This window comes from Schistocerca serialis, chromosome 6, assembly GCF_023864345.2.
Source record: "Schistocerca serialis cubense isolate TAMUIC-IGC-003099 chromosome 6, iqSchSeri2.2, whole genome shotgun sequence".
Taxonomy (NCBI): domain Eukaryota; kingdom Metazoa; phylum Arthropoda; class Insecta; order Orthoptera; family Acrididae; genus Schistocerca; species Schistocerca serialis.
This window is the reverse complement of record NC_064643.1, coordinates 312,481,656-312,495,788: the sequence shown is the minus strand read 5'-3', so window position 1 is coordinate 312,495,788 and position 14,133 is coordinate 312,481,656. Positions and strand designations below refer to the sequence as shown.

The window sequence follows — 14,133 nt, the reverse complement described above, 5'->3', positions numbered from 1 at the left end:
GGATCAGACTCTGAATGTGGCTCTCCAGCAGGGACACCACTTCCTCAAATCCTGCCCTGAAATGAGATCCATCCTTCATGAAATCCTCCCCACTCCACGAAGAGTGTCTTTCTGCCGTCCACCTAACCTTCGTAACCTCTTGGTTCATCCTTATGAAATCTCTAAACCACCTTCCCTACCCTCTGGCTCCTACCCTTGTAACTGCCTCGGTGTAAAACCTGTCCCATGCACCCTCCCACCACCACCTACTCCAGTCCTGTGACCCAGAAGGTGTACACGATCAAAGGCAGAGCCTCGTGTGAAAGCACCCACGTGATTTACCAACTGACCTGCCTACACTGTGAAGCTTTCTATGTGGGAATGACCAGCAACAGACTGTCCATTCGCATGAATGGATACAGGCAGACAGTGTTTGTTGGTAATGAGGATCACCCTGTTGCTAAACATGCCATGGTGCATGGCCAGCACATCTTGGCACAGTGTTACACCGTCTGGGTGATCTGGATACTTCCCACTAACACCAACCTGTCAGAACTCCAGAGATGGGAACTTGCCCTTCAGTATATCCCCTCTTCTCGTTACCCACCAGGCCTCAACCTCCACTAATTTCAAGTTGCCGCCGTTCATACCTCACCTGTCATTCAACAAATCTTTGCCTCTGTACTTCCGCCTCGACTGACATCTCTGCCCAAACTCTTTGCCTTTACAAATGTCTGCTTCTGTCTGTGTATGTGCAGATGGATATGTGTGTGTGTGTGTGTGTGTGTGTGTGTGTGTGCGAGTGTATACCTGTCCTTTTTTCCCCCTAAGGTAAGTCTTTCCGCTCCCGGGATTGGAATGACTCCTTACCCTCTCCCTTAAAACCCACTTCCTTTCGTCTTCCCCTCTCCTTCCCTCTTTCCTGATGAGGCAACAGTTTGTTGCGAAAGCTTGAATTTTGTGTGTATGTTTGTGTTTGTTTGTGTGTCTATCGACCTGCCAACGCTTTTGTTCGGTAAGTCACCTCATTTTTCGATTCACTGCCAGTTGGCCCAATTGAAGGAAGGTAATGTTGACTTTGGTGCTTGTGTTGACATGCGACTCATTACTCTACAGTACAAGCATCAAGAACATTAGTACGTAGAATCAACAGGTTAGTGTTCATCACGAACGTGGTTTTGCAGTCAGTGCAATGTTTGCAAATGCGGAGTTGGCAGATGCCCATTTGATGTATGGATTAGCACGGGGCAATAGCCGTGGCGCGGTACATTTTTATTGAGGAAGATTTCCAGAATGAAGGTGTCCCGACTGGAAGACGTACGAAGCAATTGATCGGCATCTTAGGGAGCATGGAACATCCAGCCTATGACTCGCGACTGGGGAAGACCCAGAACGACGAGGACACCTGCAATGGACGAGGCAATTCTTCGTGCAGTTGACGATAACCCTAATGTCAGCGTCAGAGAAGTTGCTACTGTACGAGGTACCGTTGACCACTTCACTGTATGGAGAGTGCTATGGGAGACCCAGTTGTTTCCGTACCATGTACAGCGTGTGCAGGCGCTATCAGCAGCTGATTGGCCTCCACAGGTACACTTCTGCGAATGGTTCATCCAACAATGTGTCAATCCTCATTTCAGTTCAAATGTTCTGCTCTCCTGGCCTCAACCCTCTTGACTTTCATTTATGGGGGCATTTTAAAGCTCTTGTCTACGCAACGACGGTACCAAATGTAGAGACTCTTCGTGCTCGTATTGTGGACGGCTGTGATACAATACGCCATTCTCCAGGGCTGCATCAGCGCATCAGGGATTCCATGCGACGGAGGGTGGATGCATGTATCCTCACTAACGGAGGACATTTTGAACATTTTCTGTAACAAAGTGTTTGAAGTCATGCTGGTACGTTCTGTTGCTGTGCGTTTCCATTCCATGATTAATGTGATTTGCAGAGAAGTAATAAAATGAGCTCTAACATGGAAAGTAAGCGTTTCCGGACACATGTCCACATAACATATACACACACAAATTTCAAGCTTTCGCAACCCAAGGTTCCTTCATCAGGAAAGAGGGAAGGGGAGGGAAAGGCGAAAGGATGTGGGTTTTAAGGGAGAGGGTAAGGAGTCATTCCAATCTCGGGAGCGGAAAGACTTACCTTAAGGGGAAAAAAGGGCAGGTATACACTCACACACACACACATATCCATCCGCACATATACAGACACAGGCAGACATATGTCTGGTTAGTTTCAACTGTTCCCTGCATTTCAAATGCACGTTTACATCTTCTAGCACGTATGGCATTATGCCATAATAAAGAACTCAACATGAGAAAATACAGTACTGGTACTCCAAGAAAATTTAACATGCCGAAAACCACACTGAAGAGCATCAAGTTGAGGCCTACTTCGTTGGCAATCTGGACATATGAATGTGTACCTTAAGCCGAATTATTCATTTCAGTATGGTATACTCTTGGAGTATCCTCTGATGTCTTGTTTATTTTATGACATAATGTAATATCTTTTAATGTTTTACACATACGGGCTTCCTATGTCGTCGCGCAAGTGTGGTGACGCCTCTTATCTGCCACTCTCTCGCAACTGCTGGAACAAATCTACTTCTAACAGATTTTGGGAAAAATTGCAAATTGTGGTTTGAAAAGCGTTATTTTCAAAGTAAATTTCCTGTTACGCAAGATGAACTATGTGCGAGAATGGCACATTTGTGTGATGTATCTTAAAGCATAAAATGCGCAAAAAAGACCAACATTATATGTGAAAGCTTAGCTTATGTTGCAGCTTACTAATCTTAAGAGACCAATACTATATCTGAAAGCTTTTCTTTTCTTGTAGGTGCACTATGTATACTTACTTACCCTATTTGTGTGTTCACACTACTTAACAATGATGTTGCTATTGGCTGACTACATCACGTGTCCTATGCTCTGAATATCAGCTGTCAACGGCTGGCGAGATCACATGACATGAGCTATGACTAGGTTACAAAAGCGCATTGTAATCTCGATTTCAATGCTTCGGAGAGTAACATGCTGTGTTTGGTGGAATGCGAATTTATACTTTCGTAATATGAAAATATCCAGCATACATGTTGCTGCACATCAAAGAACTTTCCAAAACGTGTTATTTTTCCCCGGTTTCATTTTCTAAAGTGCCGGGAAATCCTAAGCCACTGTAGGAAACCATAACCATTCAAATGATTCATAAGTTTTACAGTTCCGAGGGAAAATATACTTTCACTTAACATGGAAAAAGTATATTTTCACCCGGGAGATAGTGTATTTTTAACCGGGAGATCCAGGAAAATCTGGGAATTTTTTTTCCTTGTCCATGTATACACCCTGTGATGACCATTATAAGACATCCTGTGAAACTTTACTAAATGCCTTCTCTGAAAACTATCTTTTATTATTATTATTTTGAGCTTTTCCTCATTACAGAGGCTTATCTCCAACATAATAATTTACCTGGAAATGACAATACAAACAATAAACATTCTTAAACTATACTCTCAAAATATTTCTCCAGGTGTTTCGATCTTGCGTGTCCTCTTCCTCTGCGCCCATTCTCCTCATTGTGTGCTGTACATTTTGGAGCCAGGTGGTCACAGGTCGTCCTCTTCTTCTTCTCCCCTCCGGTTCCCACTCCAGTATCAATTTTGGTATTCTGGCTTCCTCCATTCGTCGTACATGCCTGTACCACTGTAATTTCTTCCTATCCATTACGTCATATATTCTTTCTTTTATTTCCATTCTCCTTATTACTTCGGTGTTCCTTATCTTTTCTTTCCAGGAGATTCTTGCCGATCTTCTCCAAAAGTCCATCTCTAGAGCTTGTAATTTTTTAATGTGCTTCATGTTAATTGTCCAGGTCTCCGTTCCATACAGAACCACACTCTTAATATGGATTTGTATATTAATTTTTTAGTTCTGCTCATTACATTCCTGCTCCATAAGACTGAGTTAAGCATCCCAATGACCCTCCGTCCGCTACTAATTCTTTTATTGATTTCTGACTCTGATTTTCCCTCGATTTCTAAAATGGATCCCAAATAACAGAAAGTGTTTATCTTTTTGATTTTCTTTCCTTCAATGTATAGCTCATCTGAATCATTAGTCAAGTATTCTGTTTTTTGGTAATTAATCTTCAAACCCCAAGTTTTGTATGCTACTGCTAGTTGATTGCACATATAGTTAGCATCCTCCCCATCTTGTGCTACGACTACTTGATCATCAGCAGATAATAAATGATGTAGGTAAACTCCATCTCTTATTTCTAATCCCATACTATTACATTTACGAGACCATGTTCTAAGGCTAATATCTATATAGATTTTAAATAATGATGGTGATAAGGGACAGCCCTGTAAAAGGCCTTTGCTTGTTCTAAATTTCTGTGAAAGTTTATTACCAACTTTCACTTGGCAAATGTTATCTTTATACATCTGTTGTATTATTTTAATCAAGGAAGGGTTTATGTTTGCCATATGTAGTGCTCTCCAAAGTAATTTTCTTGGAACAGTATCATATGCTTTTTCTAGATCTATGAAAATTAATCCTATACTTTTTGATTTTTCCCTATGTTTCTCCAAAATCTGTCATAATGTGAAAATATGATCTCCCAGCTGTGAATCCACATTGTTCTTCTTGGGTTCTAAAATTTTTTTCCAGTTTGTTTTTAATTACTTTCGCAAAAATTTTCATTAATGTGTTTGTAACACAAATTCCTCGATAGTTTGAACAAATTTTGCGATCCCCTTTCTTAAATATTGTATTAATGTAACCTAGCTTCATTTCGTTGGGTATTGAATCTCCATGTATCATTTTGTTGAAGAGCTGTGTTATCAGTTTCACAATTTTGTCACCACCATATTTCAGACACTCCAGATTGATATTGCCTGGTCCCGGTGATTTACCATTCTTTCCTGTTCTCAACGCCTGAAGTACTTCACTTTCTAAAATATGGATCTCATCATCTTCATGTCCTTTATCTTCCCCTGTTCCTTCTTCTAGATATTCTCCTCTGTCCTCATTTAATAATTTTTGGAAATACTCTTCCCATTCCTTTTGTGTTATCAGTTGGAGATTAGTTTTGCTTTTTGTATCCTGTCGAAGCCCATTCAATACTTACCATGCTTCTTTTGCTCTCCCGAATCCTAATTTGCTATTCACCTTGGCACATGTTCTTTCCCATGCTTCATTTTTTGCCATCCTTATTTTTTTCGTCACTTCATTCTTCTTTTCCTTGTATATTGACCTTGTTTCTTCTGATTTATCATTCAACCACTGAAGGAACGCATTTCGTTTTTCTCTAATGAAGACCTCTAGTTCCTCTGACCACCACTCTGCTGCAAGGTTGTGGTTGCTATCTTTTTTACCCAACACCTCTGTTGCTATGATTTTCACATTAGCTTTTATGTAGTCATATATTTCCTCTGTACTTGCTTCAAATGATTCAACCAGTTTCCTTTCCATCCTGGCCGCAAAGAGTGTTCTGATACTTTCGTCTTGTAGGCTGTCAATATTAAAAGGTAAATTTTCATCTTTCTCAGTCTGGTTCGTTTTATTTATGTTACTTGTATCACTCCTTGCATTCTTCCATGGCTAGAAAGACTTGATTTTAACTAGATAGTGGTCTGATCCACACTGGGCTCCTCTATAAGATCTGACCTCTACTGCCTTGAAACTACTTGTTTGCCTAATGATAATATAATCTATTATAGAACAAAGTTCTTTGGTGTTCTGTTGCCAAGTATATTTATGAATGTCCTTATGTTTGAAAAATGTGTTGGTAATTTTTAGATCAAATTGTTCACAAATTGCAATCAATCGTTCTCCATTGTCATTATATTCGTCCTCTCCATGTTTTCCTACTATTCTACAAGATTCTCTAATTCCTACCCTTCCATTCAGATCTCCCATGATAATCAGTTCCTTTCTTCTTGGGATTTTTTCAATAGTCTCCCTGAGGGTGTCCCAAAATGTATCTTTCTCCTTATCTTTTGTGTCGTTCGTGGGTGCATATACGCCAATAATCACAACTTCCCTAGCAAATAATGTCATTTCAACAGTTATTATACGTTGATTGATGAATGTCCAATTTGTGATTCTTTCTTTCCATGATTTTTTTATCATAATGGAGACTCCTGCTTTGGCTCTTACTGCTTTTGATACCCCACTCCAGATATGTACATAATTATCCAGTTCTTCTTCTCCTTGGCCTTTCTTCTTTGTTTCAGAGATTACGACAACATCCATGTTGAACATGTCAAGTTCTGCGGGGAGTAAATTTATTTTAGTGGAAATACCTTGCACATTCCAGCATCCAAACATAATTTTCCGTTTCTCATTGCCAGTTCGTCGTCCAAAGTTCCAATTTTTCCGAGGCATATTATTAGGTTTTTTAGCATTTTTATGTTTTTATGTGAGTGAGGAGCTGGCCCACTGCACAACCCCCAACCTGGAGGACCAGGTAATTTTTACTCAAGGTTTTCTTCCTTTAGCCTTTGATAAGCCAATATCATACTACAAGGCAGCAGTTGCTAGTTTTGGTCCACCCCGGGTATTTTATTTCCCCGGTACCCACCATATCTGGTGAGCATTCCCCTATCCGCCACCTGGGGAGGCGCCCGATGGGAGACCAGCAAACTCCACACGGGGAAAACTATCTATAACAGATAATTAGGAACCTCACTCATAACGGAAATATACTGCATCTAATGGAAACAAATAGACCTGACCTCATTGAGGATGTCAACTTTGAAACTGGTATCAGTGATCGTGATGCAGTTGCAGCAAAAATGATTACCAAAATACAAAGGACAACTAAGACAAGCAGAAAGATATGTATGTTCAGTAAACTAGATAAAAAATCATTAGTGTCATATCTCAGTGAGGAACTTGAAACTTTCAGGACAGGGCTCAGTTTAAAAGAGTAGTTGATCTTGCACTGTATAGTTATGTACCCAGCAGAACAGTTCATAATAGGAGGGAACCTCCATGGTATACAGTCACTGTAAAGAAATAAAGTGTATAGCTATAGGTAGAGAGACACTGAATGAAACATGTTTGGCTATCTGTTAAGAGAGCAATCCATGTTGTCTTCAATGACTACTGTAGCAGAATATTGTCAAGTGAGCTTTCACAGGCTCCAAAGAAATTTTGGTCGTATGTAAAGGCTGTTAGTGGCCCCAAAATTTGAGTCTTGTCCCTAGCAAATGAGTCAAGAACTGAAATTAAGGGTAGCAAAGCAAAAGTTGAAATGCATATCTCCATTTTCAAATGTTACTTTACAAACTAAAACCCAAGAAAATTGCCCCAATTTAATCCTTGCACCACTGATAAGATGAATGAAATAAGTATTAGTGTCAGTGGTGTAGAGAAACAGCTGAAATTGTTAAAACTGAACAAAGCTCTAGGGCCTGATGGAATCTCTATCAGATTGCTACTGAAATTTTGACTGAGTTAGCCCCTCTTGTAACTATAATGTATCGTAAATCCCTCAAACAAAAAACTGTGCCCAGTTCTTGGTAGAAAGGCACAGGCAACGCCCGTCTACAAGAAGGGTAGTACAAGTGATCCACAGAACTACCGTCAAATATCCTCAAAATCAATTCATTGTAGAATCTTTGAACATATTGTGAGCTCAAACATAATGAGGTATCTTGGAGAGAATGACCTCCTCAATGCCAATCAGCATGCATTTTGAAAACATCAATCATGTGAAATCCAACTCAATTTTTCTCATGTGACGTACTGTAAGCTTTGGATCAAGCCAACCAGATAGATGCAGTATTGCTTGATTTCCAAATTGCATTTGACTCAGTACCACACCTATGCTTTTTGGCAAAAGTACGATCATATGGGGTGTGAAATGAAACTTGTGACAGGACTGAAGACTGTTTGGTAGGGAGGACACAGCACGTTATCTCGGATGGAGTGTCATCATCAGATGAACAAGTAACTTCGAGTGTGCCCCAGGGAAGTGCTTTGGGACCCGTGCTGTTCATATTGTATATTAATGACCTTGCAGGCAATATTAATAGTAAAATCAGGCTTTTTGCAGAGTTGCAGTTATCTTTAGTGAAGTACTACCTGAAAGAAGCTGCATAAATATTCAGTCAGACTTTGTAAGATTTCAGCATGGTGCAGCAATTGGCAACTTGCTCTAAATGTTCAGAAATGTAATATTTTGCATTTCATGAAATTGAAAAAAACATTGCTGTGGGAATCAGCCTACTCATACAAATACCTGGGTGTAACACTTTGTAGGGCTATGAAATGGAATAATCACATAGGTTCAGGCATGGGTATAGCAGGTGGCAGACTTCGACTTATCGGTAGAATACTGGTGTAGTGCAAAAGTTCACAAAAGAGATTGCTTACAAATCACTCGTGAGACCCATTTTAGAATATTGCTCAAGTGTGTGGGACCCATACCAGATACACTCCTGGAAATGGAAAAAAGAACACATTGACACCGGTGTGTCAGACCCACCATACTTGCTCCGGACACTGCGAGAGGGCTGTACAAGCAATGATCACACGCACGGCACAGCGGACACACCAGGAACCGCGGTGTTGGCCATCGAATGGCGCTAGCTGCGCAGCATTTGTGCACCGCCGCCGTCAGTGTCAGCCAGTTTGCCGTGGCATACGGAGCTCCATCGCAGTCTTTAACACTGGTAGCATGCCGCGACAGCGTGGACGTGAACCGTATGTGCAGTTGACGGACTTTGAGCGAGGGCGTATAGTGGGCATGCGGGAGGCCGGGTGGACGTACCGACGAATTGCTCAACACATGGGGCGTGAGGTCTCCACAGTGCATCGATGTTGTCGCCAGTGGTCGGCGGAAGGTGCACGTGCCCGTCGACCTGGGACCGGACCGCAGCAACGCACGGATGCACGCCAAGACCGTAGGATCCTATGCAGTGCCGTAGGGGACCGCACCACCACTTCCCAGCAAATTAGGGACACTGTTGCTCCTGGGGTATCCGCGAGGACCATTCGCAACCGTCTCCATGAAGCTGGGCTACGGTCCCGCACACCGTTAGGCCGTCTTCCGCTCACGCCCCAACATCGTGCAGCCCGCCTCCAGTGGTGTCGCGACAGGCGGGAATGGAGGGACGAATGGAGACATGTCGTCTTCAGCGATGAGAGTCGCTTCTGCCTTGGTGCCAATGATGGTCGTATGCGTGTTTGGCGCCGTGCAGGTGAGCGCCACAATCAGGACTGCATACGACCGAGGCACACAGGGCCAACACCCGGCATCATGGTGTGGGGAGCGATCTCCTACACTGGCCGTACACCACTGGTGATCGTCGAGGGGACACTGAATAGTGCACGGTACATCCAAACCGTCATCGAACCCATCGTTCTACCATTCCTAGACCGGCAAGGGAACTTGCTGTTCCAACAGGACAATGCACGTCCGAATGTATCCCGTGCCACCCAACGTGCTCTAGAAGGTGTAAGTCAACTACCCTGGCCAGCAAGATCTCCGGATCTGTCCCCCATTGAGCATGTTTGGGACTGGATGAAGCGTCGTCTCACGCTGTCTGCACGTCCAGCACAAACGCTGGTCCAACTGAGGCGCCAGGTGGAAATGGCATGGCAAGCCGTTCCACAGGACTACATCCAGCATCTCTATGATCATCTCCATGGGAGAATAGCAGCCTGCATTGCTGCGAAAGGTGGATATACACTGTACTAGTGCCGACATTGTGCATGCTCTGTTGCCTGTGTCTATGTGCCTGTGGTTCTGTCAGTGTGATCATGTGATGTATCTGACCCCAGGAATGTGTCAATAAAGTTTCCCCTTCCTGGGACAATGAATTCACGGTGTTCTTATTTCAATTTCCAGGAGTGTAGGATTAACATGGGATATTGAATGTATACGGAGAAGAGCAGCACAAATGGTCACAGGTTTGTTTGATCTGTGGGAAAGTGTCATGGAGATGCTGAAGGAACTGAACTGGAAGACTCTTGAAGATAGATGTAAACTATACTGCAAAAGTCTGTTAGCAAAGTTTCAAGAACTGGTTTTAAATGATGTCTCTAGGAATATACATCAACCCCATATGTATGACGCACATAGGGATCATGAGGATAAGATTAGAAAATTGCTGCACGCATAGAGGCATTCAATCATTCTTCTTGTGCTTCATACATAAATGGGACAGGAAGAAATCCTGATAACTGGTACAATGGGACAAAACCTCTGCCATGCACACCATGGTGGGATGTAGATGTAGACTTGGGAACTAATGATTCATTTTATTCTAATAAATGTATGAGACTAATTGCATTTACTTTTGTTCCTAAAAATATGTGCAAAGAAAAGGATTTCTGAAATGAAAGTCATAGAAAAAAGTTAGATAAGAATAAAGATTTCATAAATACTATCTTTAAGTATTAGAGACTGGTTGATTTGGTAGGTAAAGTTAAACATGACTATTCAGGAATTAAATTAAAAATCACCCAGGAGTTTGCAAAAAGGGTGATGATATTGAAAATGAGATGAGGGAAATGTACAATGAAAGGCTTACAACAGAATATCTTGGAAGATAAGTGAGAGAAAAAGAAGAAAATGTTAGAGAAGTTGAAGTTAACTGAATGGCAGATTAAAGCTAGAAATATATAGTACAAGAAAAGACAACAAGGAAAATAGCTAAATATAAGACAGAGATGTAAATGAGGAAGATAAGAGGAGTGGGAAAACATTTGCAGAAAAAAGGGGTGGTCAAGGAGGGAGGAGGTAAGGAAAGGAGGCAGACAACAGCAGAATTTATTAAAGGATGTTCAGACCTGCTGGGTGATAGGTTTTAGGCATATTCTATACAGCTTTCTAATATTGTGGGGCAGAAACTCATCATATACGGGCACAAGTGCTATACTTCAAAAATATAATGCCTATGATAAATTATTTTTCCGAATTGGGATACAACTGCCCCCTTGCCAGCTTGACTGCTGTGGCTCAAAAGAACTCATTTCTACAACGGCCCTCCTTCTCCTTTCCAAGAGCAAATAAAAGATGAGAAAAAAATTACAGGAATGCATGGTGAGGGGCAGGTCGCCATCAAATTATTGACACAGCAAGTCTGCATCTGTTCTTTGACAGTGTGTTGCGTGATACCCAGATCTACTTTATACCATTAAGTATTTCAGGCCTGTCACAGATAAGAGTTACTTAATCAAAAGAAGAGCCAATGCCTTTTTTTTCAGTGAGGTGATCACTAAACTATTGACAATAAAAGGTAGGAACATGGAAATTTATATTTATTCTGTTCGACTTTTAATCTTCATTGTGTGTGAAATATTTGCCCAGCTTTTAACTATTATCTTATTGCAAGTTCCACTTTATAGTCACACTAACTTCTTACTCCCCTCGCCCAATTAACCCACAGAACTTACCAAGGTGGAGTGGCTTGTGTCTTTGGATTGAAGACCACAAAAGCAGCAATAACTTATTGCAAAACTTTTTCTTTTACCACACCAGAAAAATGGTTATGATGGTAAGAGAATAAACAATAATATCTGCTTCTCACTGTTCTAAAGTTGATTTGGTGTATGAATTTTACTTCCATGACATGGCTTCCAGAGCAAATATTGTGTCTCGTCAGTCTTGAATTGCATGGTTTTTATAATGGAATTAAACATGGTAATACTGCGAGCCACATTTATATAATTTGGTGAATTTCATTACTCTTCTATATCCATGAAGAGTTTTAAAGCATGATGACTAGCTCCTGCAGACATACTGACAGATTTTCCTGCTTGCTGGTGCTGAGTGAGTGCCATACTTTCTTACTCAGGAAATTATGATTCATTCCATTTTACGTTATTATTTGCCTCACCTTTTTTTCTCTGCCCTCAGATTTAATATCTTGTAATTTACTGGAAGTCAGACCAAGAAATCTGACAGCTTTTTTCAGGATACTTCTTCAGTTTTTTCACAATTTAGAAGATTACTGCAGCTTTCTCTCTCTTGGTTTGATCCATATAGTAAAAGAGCATGCACAAGATTGATGAACTGGAATGACAAAAGTGAAAATTTAGAATAAAACAAAAAAGCATAAAATGAAAGTAAGTGAGGAATAATAAGTGAAGATAAACATGGTAGTAGGACAATAACAATATGATGGTTCAAGAACAAAAAGCAGGTGAATAAAGTTAAAAGCTCCTTGAAGGTGTTTTGGATTATTTTGTTCTACATAGGAAAGTCACAGCACCAAAACTTAGCAATAAAATGCGGGTGAAATATAGAGGGTTAATCTTTGGTGCATGGCCTGGAAATTGATCCTTAACAAAAATAAATTTAACATTTTGTCCCCGAACAGGTAGAAACACTCATTATTGTTTAATCATATGATTGGAATTGCTGATGAAAATGTCATATGGAATTGTTCAATTGGATATGCCACGGTGTTGGTTCAGCCACCTAAGAGAAGGGGTGTCTCTTTTCTATGCACATTAATCCCTTTCTTTGCGATATGTAAGACTTGTGTCGTATGTGTGTTTGTAGAGAGTAGGTGAGTGTAACAGATGCACGTATACTGAGGTGCTATGTTTGTCATGTATGATGATGATGATGTAAATATAGGCTTCTGTGGCCATCTTCATGGTATGTTACTGCGGTGTCAGTATGTAAAGTTTCTCCAGTTTACATATTGACAATGCATTCACAAACCCTGAAGATTTTATGGACAATGACAATGATGATGATGAAGGAACATTGTGAAATCCAGTGTCAGCACATAGTCTACTCCTTTCAAACAGCACCAAGGGGCTGCCGAGCTTAGTGTCCACATATGACTGATAGATCACCATCATCAGTGTCACTTGACCTCACTTCATAGGATACTGTGGAGAGGTTTGGAATGTAATTGAGGATATGGCTGCAAAGATTGATGGTCAGGATTTGCTCATCATCATCTTTCTTCCCCTTGCTGACCAAATACTAGCAGTGAAAATTCCATCCACCATCGGGATTTGAACGTGCTTACCTCCCACTGGAATGCCACTGCATAGGCATTCATTAGTGACCCTGGCTATGAAGGTGGGTACATAGCAATAAATTATTGTAAACTGTAATAATTACTGAATGTCTGGCGACGGGTATCTGAAGAAATTTCACGTGAAACCAGTGCATAAGAATAGTTGTAGGATAGGCACAATGCCCTGCCAAATCCATTTCCCATGGGTGTTATTTACACTTACAGTGTGAGAGAAATCTAATTGTAATGTTCATGCATAATATATGGAAACATTAGTGATTTTCAAATGTTTAAGTCATCCCTGGAGGAATTCTCAGAGAGGCTAATGCTTAAAGCATTTGAATGAGATAATTGAGAGATCAAGGTTCATATCTGGTATGGCAAAAATTTTCATTTGTCACAACATATTCATTTTATTGCAGATTCAGCATGTCTCAGTGGATTTTGCTGATATCCTTTTATGTCTTTACATTCCAGTGATATCATTCTCATTGATTCCATTCATTTCATTACAGGACAGCATATTATTGAATTGATAACTTACTATTAAAAAAATTTTATATATCAAGAAGAGTCAAAAAACATATTACTGCATATATATATATATATATATATATATATATATATATATATATATATATATATATATATATATATATAGTTATAATAGAGGGAAACATTCCACGTAGGAAATATATATCTAAAAACAAAGATGATGTGACTTACCAAATGAAAGTGCTGGCAGGTCGACAGACACACAAACAAACACAAACATACACACAAAATTCTAGCTTTCGCAACCAACGGTTGCCTCGTCAGGAAAGAGGGAAGGAGAGGGAAAGATGAAAGGATTTGGGTTTTAAGGGAGAGGGTAAGGAGTCATTCCAATCCCGGGAGCGGAAAGACTTACCTTAGGGGGAAAAAAGGACGGGTATACACTCGCACACACACACATATGTGTGGATGGATATGTGTGTGTGTGCGAGTGTATACCCGTCCTTTTTTCCCCCTAAGGTAAGTCTTTCCGCTCCCGGGATTGGAATGACTCCTTACCCCTCTCCCTTAAAACCCAAATCCTTTCATCTTTCCCTCTCCTTCCCTCTTTCCTGACGAGGCAACCGTTGGTTGCGAAAGCTAGAATT

The 14,133-nt window shown here is 40.8% G+C and overlaps 1 protein-coding gene across 4 annotated transcripts in view; it reads left to right on the top strand.

Moving 5' to 3' along the window:
* Window positions 1-14,133, top strand: part of LOC126484113 (cilia- and flagella-associated protein 91-like) — a 347,241-nt gene that overhangs the window by 117,062 nt on the left and 216,046 nt on the right. The window lies entirely within an intron of this gene.